The sequence below is a fragment of the Gymnoscopelus braueri genome (genome assembly GCF_963280865.1).
Source record: "Gymnoscopelus braueri genome assembly, chromosome: 6".
Taxonomy (NCBI): Eukaryota; Metazoa; Chordata; class Actinopteri; order Myctophiformes; family Myctophidae; genus Gymnoscopelus; species Gymnoscopelus braueri.
The window spans coordinates 35,747,512-35,754,523 of record NC_137607.1 but is presented as its reverse complement, the minus strand read 5'-3'; the positions used below and the strand labels follow the sequence as shown (position 1 = coordinate 35,754,523).

Below are 7,012 nucleotides of genomic sequence, written 5' to 3'. Positions count from 1 at the left end.
CACCATCTATTTGTCGTATTTGCCGTCGGCGGCGGCCCGCGGCGGCAAGATGTGCAGTCTTGGGGGATGGCTAAATAGACTATATCTGCCGACTTGGGAATGAGACTGTGTTGCACACACACACACACACACACACACACACACACACACACACACACACACACACACACACACACACACACACACACACACACACACACACACACACACACTCACTCACACACTCACACACACATTCTCTAGCTTGTTGAGGCATGTCAAACACTGTTCAGTGACAAAGATGCTTCGGAGCAATGTTGACATAACTCTCAATCAATCAATCAAGCTTTATTTATACGGCACAACTCAGACAACAAGTGCAGTTCAATGTTCTTCACAGGAAGAAAATAAATGTTCAAGACAAGGCAAAAAATAAAAAGCAGAGATGCATATAAATACATGTTTTTTTCGTTCTCTTGTTTGACCCCCCCCCCCCTTCTTCCTCCCCCTCTTCTTTCCTATGGAAATAACCTGACGATGGGAACGATGTACACAAACACATTTCACCCACTTTTTCACTTTGTAAAGCCTGTGATGTGACAATAAACCTGATTCTGATTCTGAACCCTAGAATCCCTATTCTGGGGGGAACATTCGCCGAAAATCCACAAGCTCTATCGATCTACAATTCCTGAGCTTGTAGATCGGCTGTTTTGCTGCAGTTTAGAAAACGAGCAAACCAAGTACAAAGCCAAAAGTCAAGTTTACTAAGTATTGAGGGTTTAAGAGGTTAAAGTGGTCTGAAAACACTCATTAACATATTCATGGAAAACATAATGTGTTAACAAGCAAACAAACCAAAAAAAGATCCATTTACACAACACTGATGATAGTGCTGTCAAACAAGTCTATGAAGCATCATTTAATACAATAGTAGTGTAGGTCCCTGCTTCTCTCTCAGCTAAGGGGTCCTTGGCCCCAAATGACATTGAAGACCCCTGATGTAATGAATAATAGCAGTGGTGGAAAAAGTACTCACATTTTTTACTCAAGTAAAAAAGTATCAATACTGCAATATAGAAATACTCTGTTACGAGTAAAAGTCCGGTATTCAAAATGTACTCGGGTAAAAGTACAAAAGTATTGGCATCAAAATGTGCTTCAAGTACCAAAAGTAAAAGTACTCATTATGCAGAATGGCCCATTTCAAGTTTTCAAATGTATAAACATCTTTTGAAAATAGCAGATCTACAAGCTCACAATGCGTCACGATGCAACGCATTGTGAGCTTGTAGATCGGCTATTCTCAAATGGCCGAAATATATATATAAGGCTGAAGTGGTTAATGTATGTTTTGTATCAAAATCTAAATCTAAAGAAATTGCCTCTGAGATGTAGTATTGGAAATTGGAAATACTCAAGTAAAATACAAATACCTAAAAATTTTACTTACGTACAGTAGTTGAGTAATGTTCTTCCACCTCTGCATAATAGCCCTTCTTGACCCTAGTTTTTGTAGGACGGTGGCTAGAACCAACGGGGACTTGAACATGTGCTGTAGCTGACCATACCTGGTCACTGTGTAGCTTGTGTTCCTGCCAGTGTGAACGCAGCAGGACTGTCTCTAGACTGTTATTCACAAGTGATACGATTTGTGTATTCACACATCGTCCACCTATCTGCAACGGTTGCGCGACGCTATTTTCATGTGACCATGTCACTCGCCGAAAACAGCGATCTTTAGGCGATCCACAAGCTCACAATGCCTTGTTGTGAGCTTGTACATCAGCTGCTTTCGGCAAGCAACAAAGTATAAATCGCGATTCAGAGTGGGAGTGTCCAGAATGAGACACATTTATAGAAATCACATTTGAATCACGTTTCAAACCAGCTAGTAATGTGCTTCAAATTTGATTTAGCAAAAATCTGTTTCCCTTTGTTTTATTTTTGCTTAATAAAACCAATGTGATTCTAATCTGGATAGACCAAATATCTGATTTGGGCTGACAGTGTGAACATAGCCTAAGATAAGCAGCTGAAAATCACTTTTTCCAAATGAACATTGGTCCGTCACATTTTGTATTTTGTTTATTTTTTAACATTTCTTTTTAAATTTAAATGTGCATTTATTATCACAAACATATACAGTAGCCACTAGGGCTGGGCAATATGGAGAAAATCTATTATTGTGACATTGTTTTCGCACATACCTCAATATCGATAATGGTAATATCAGCATAACAATATTGCTTTAACCAACATCCCAGACGATTTAGTTTAATATAATGATGTCTATATAATATTGATATATTGCCCAGCCCTAAACCACAGTGATGTTGACTGATAAGCCTAATTTATAAACCCCATAGTATGTTGCTTGCCTTTTCTGAACGCGCTGTGTACGGTAATCCTCATTATCGAATCGTATCGCAAATATTTTTAATCATGGTGAAATTGTCCCCCGTCATACACTGGGATCAATTTGTTTTTGCCGGTCTGTTGACACAGGAACTGCTTTTTTTTTGTCACGCGGCAACACAACACGTTATGAGTTTGTAGACCTGCAATCTTTGCTGGGGTACAAGTGGTTCACAAAAATTGAATTTTAAGAGTTTAAATCATATGCTGATTAACGCGTCTTTAATCTTTAATCAATATTATTTTGGACACAATCGTGACATGAACTTTTCATATGGTCCCATCCCTACCGTTTTGCGATGAATTACGTGCGTCTGAATTCCGTTACACACAGCAGCCATATTGGAAAGAAATTGGACCTCTTCCTTACTTCCTTCACAGGTGTTACCAATGATACTAATGAAGGCTCTGTTCCATTCTGGTCAAACAGAGTCAGGGTGTTGATATTGTGCATGTCGGCTCACTGGAAACACTCTGCTACACCAGTGGGTCTCAAAGTGTGGTCCAGGGACCCTCATGGTTCCTTGAGGGGGTTCCAAATTGTCCCTAACGGGTGTGTAACTCTGAGAGTGTACAAATGGAACCAAATGGACATGATTATATTATAAAACATACATTAACCACTTTAGCCCTATTTTATACCTAGGCTATTTGAAAATAGCCGATCTACAAGCTCACAACGCGTCGCATTGCGACGCGTTGTGAGCTTGTAAATCTGCTATTTTCAAACATTTTAGTACTTTTACTTGTGATACTTTAGGTACATTTCAATACCAATACTTTTGTACTTTTACTCAAGTCAATTTTGAATTCCGGACTTTTCTTGTAAGTTCGAAATTGGAGTATTGATACTTTTACTTAAGTAAAACATTTGAGTACTTTTTCCACCACTGGCGAGGACCAATTAAATGAATAAGGTTAAAGATGGGTGAAGTTCTCCTTTAAGGCCATTCTATTTATTTCTCCACATGTGGGGTGCTCCGCGTACTTGTTGATTTGCTGTCATGCCTCTGCTATTGACAGAATACTATTGACTGCGTTCCTAAACATTGTATTTTGTAGAAATTGCAGAAACATGGGATTTACTTTGACTTTGTTCTTGTTATGTTTGGCCAGCCTATTTATTATGGTGCTTTGAGAAAGTGACCTCTGCAATACAGATGAAGAGATGTGGAGTTTGATAAACTAATGTTCTATTTCTGAAAGGAGTCTGTTTAGTTCCTTATCGGCGCTGTCAGGTGCAAACCTTCCAAAACTGTTACTTTTCAGGAAATGGAGGGAAAAACAAACATGTGTTTCCAATGGATCCAATATAGTTCTTATTTAGTCACAAGACCACCAATACTTTTCTTTGGCTCAATATTTATAAAACCCACACACACTTAACCACTTCAACTTCTAAAAAAAAAAAAGCTAAAATAGTAGAATTTAGCTACTTTTGCAAGGCCATTAATTCACAAAAAAAAGGGAAAATAATTAAATGTTTAAATATGGAGATACAAGGTTTCTGCCCGACAGCGACGATATGTTAATTATTCTACTGAAAGTCGTGCGTTGCACTTTTAAGTCCAGTTTGAGGGGACATAAAGCTACATACTTCCTGTACTATGTTTGTATGTGTTTGTTAGAATAGCGTCGTTGTCAGGTGGAAACCTTGTACGTACAAAACTGTTACTTTGCAGGAAATGGAAACAATAGAACCTGTGTTCCAATGGATCCGATGTAGTTCATATTTAGTCACAAGCTCTTGTTAATACTTTTCATTGGTTTATATTTATAAAATCCACAGGCACACTAAACCACTTTCACCTTCAAAATATTTCAAAAACTCCTATTGAGCGACACTGTCATACGACTAAGTAGCATTAATTCATGAAACAAAACAAAACATAAACAAGTTGAAACATGGAGATACAAGGTTTCTGCCCAGAAGTGACAATATTAATTTCTAAGATGTTTCTCTTCTTCCCTTCAGTGCTCAGCCAAGTTCATCCACCACAATGCACTTATTAAAGTTGTGAGTGATATTATTAAAGTAAGCGTTACAAACATTTTCTCTAGATTGTGATAGTAATCATTGTTATAGAGTGTTTGTTCAGTAACAGGAGTCTCCATGTCTCTGTCAGCTCTTTAATGAACACAATATATGTTCAGGTCATTACAACAATTTCATCCAATCAGGAGAGAGGACTGATCCAGCATACAGGATAAACAATTGAAATTGGACGTGATGACTCAACAAAATGAACAGACAAAAGCTGATAAATGGGTACTCTCTCCTGATTGGATGAAATGTGTAACCCACCTGAACATTTTTTGTATGTATATTAAAGAGCTGGAGAGGCAAGGAGACCCCTGTTACTGAACAAACACTCAATGATTACTATCAGAATATAAAGCCTTAACTTTTTAACAAAGAAACATAGTTTTAACCAAACAAAATACCACTTACAGCACCTTTAAGTCTGATGTATTAAATTGCTGTATGACAGCATATAAATTATAGCCAGGTGGTCATTATTTAGCCTGTAATTTGCTATTGTCATAGTTGTTTTCTAGTTAGATACTGCCATACACAGCAAAACCAGGAGTGTCCATTAAAATGGACCCTTTATTGGTCAATTTGTACACGTTCAGAGTTAAATTAGCATCAGGATTTCACTGTGTACACGCCCATACTTTAGGCAGTCCAAAAGAGACTTTATATCATTATTCAAAACAAATGTAAATGTGAAAGGAGCGTGTATTTTCTATCAAAAAGTTATTTTATTGCATTGTTTTGTAACGTGTGTGTTTTCACGAGTCCCAGAAGCTATAACGTAGTCTGTTGATGTTTTCTCATGTAGCCCTTCTCTGTGTGTGTGATAATGTAGATACAATGCCTGACCATCATTTAAAAGACCTTTGTATGGTTTGTATTGAAGTCCTGACTTCACTCCCACTACCCCTTGAACACACAGTTGTTGTTTTTTTATTGGAAACCTCATAGACAAATCTTAGATTGAGTCATATAAGTGTCAAAAATCAGTACTCGTTTACTGAAGTAAAAGTATCAATACTGCAATGTAGAAATACTCTGTTACAAGTATAAGTCCGAAATTTAAAATTTACTTGAGTAAAAGTATAAAATGGACTTAAAGTACCAAAAGTATAAAGTACTCATTATGGAGAATGTCCCATTTCACAAGTTTTCGAAAGTATAAAATGTAGACAAATCATTTGAAAATAGCCGATCTACAAGCTTGTAGATCGGCTATTTTCAAATGGCCAAAATGTATACAGGGCTGAAGTGGGTAATGTATGTTTTGTAATAATAATACAAATCTACAAAGTAACTAGTAACTAAAGTTTTCAAATAATTGTAGTGGAGTAAACGTACAATATTTTCATCTGAGATGTAGTGGAGTAGAAGTAAAAGTACTGACATTTTTAAATACTCCAGTAAAGTAGAAATTCCTCAAATGTGTACTTAAGTACAGTACTTGAGTAAATGTACTTAGTTACTTTCCACCACTGCATTTGATAATGTCTGTGTTTGGAGAAAATATGTACTTTTTGGCCGTCAGTTGATATCCATATGAGTAAAATGTCCGGGGTGAATGTTGATCACCAAGGACGTTCACCCTGAACAAGGCATAGTCCCTCTGCACTCAGACCACACTCACCACTGTGAATCCCTCAAACAGAGGAATCTCCACTGCATCATTTCTGCTAGTGGGGGACTGAGTTCACGCTCTCCCCTTTATGAGTGTGTATGAAAGGAAGAAATGTGTTTCTCCTATGCTTCTCTTCTTACTAAAGCTTAGATGAGAACATGTTTCAACCATGTCTACAAGTGCTGTAGATGATGTAGTATTCTGTTATCACAATTCATAAACCAATGCTTATTCATTCACTCCAGCTCATTTAGATGCTTTATTTGTGTCACTATGTGATGTGGGAGAAAGGCAGAGGTTCAGCAGCCAACTCACCTACAGTGTATTATACATATCATATAAGTGTGTTTAAAATGCCAGACTTATATAGCCTTATTCACATTTAATAAGGTTAGTAAGCATCTTGTAAGGACTTTACCTTTACAAGTATCTTATCAACTGTTAACAGAGTATAATAATTGTTTAAAAAAAATCTCCATTTAAAAAAACATCAACATGGAAAAAAGCTGAGTCTTGTTTCCATTGTGGTCTACTTTGAGACATAGAACAACACGCAACAAACTGTACAAACAACCATAAAACAAAGATTGGTTAATGGCAAATATTAATTAATGCTTATTACAAGCATCTTAATTGTTGATGGTATTATTATCAACATTCATCCATATTTGTTTGGAGCTGTATTTGTAAAAACTCTTGTCATGTATTAAATAACATGTATAAACTGTAGGTACAGTGATGAGTTGAAACAGAGAAGAATAACACACACTCAATGTAACTCCATTTATATACTTTTATTGATCAACATTTTGACAAGTTGTCTTCATCAGGGTGTGTAGACTGCTGTACAAACACTGACAGTGGGTTTAATGATGAAGGTTTTGAACAGTGGTCTTCATCAGGGTGTGTAGACCCCCCACCCTGACAAGCACTTGGAATTGTAGAAGTTATTTTTCTCT

At 36.9% G+C, this 7,012-nt stretch overlaps 1 protein-coding gene across 1 annotated transcript in view; it reads right to left on the bottom strand.

Annotated features, from left to right (window-relative positions):
- Window positions 1–6,805: 6,805 nt before the first annotated feature.
- The window catches only part of LOC308086906 (NACHT, LRR and PYD domains-containing protein 3-like), a gene marked incomplete at its 5' end in the record, with an annotated part of 22,444 nt that continues 22,237 nt past the window's right edge, over window positions 6,806–7,012 (bottom strand). The window contains one exon of the mRNA XM_080430549.1: window positions 6,806–7,012. This exon is cut by the window's right edge and continues 550 nt beyond it.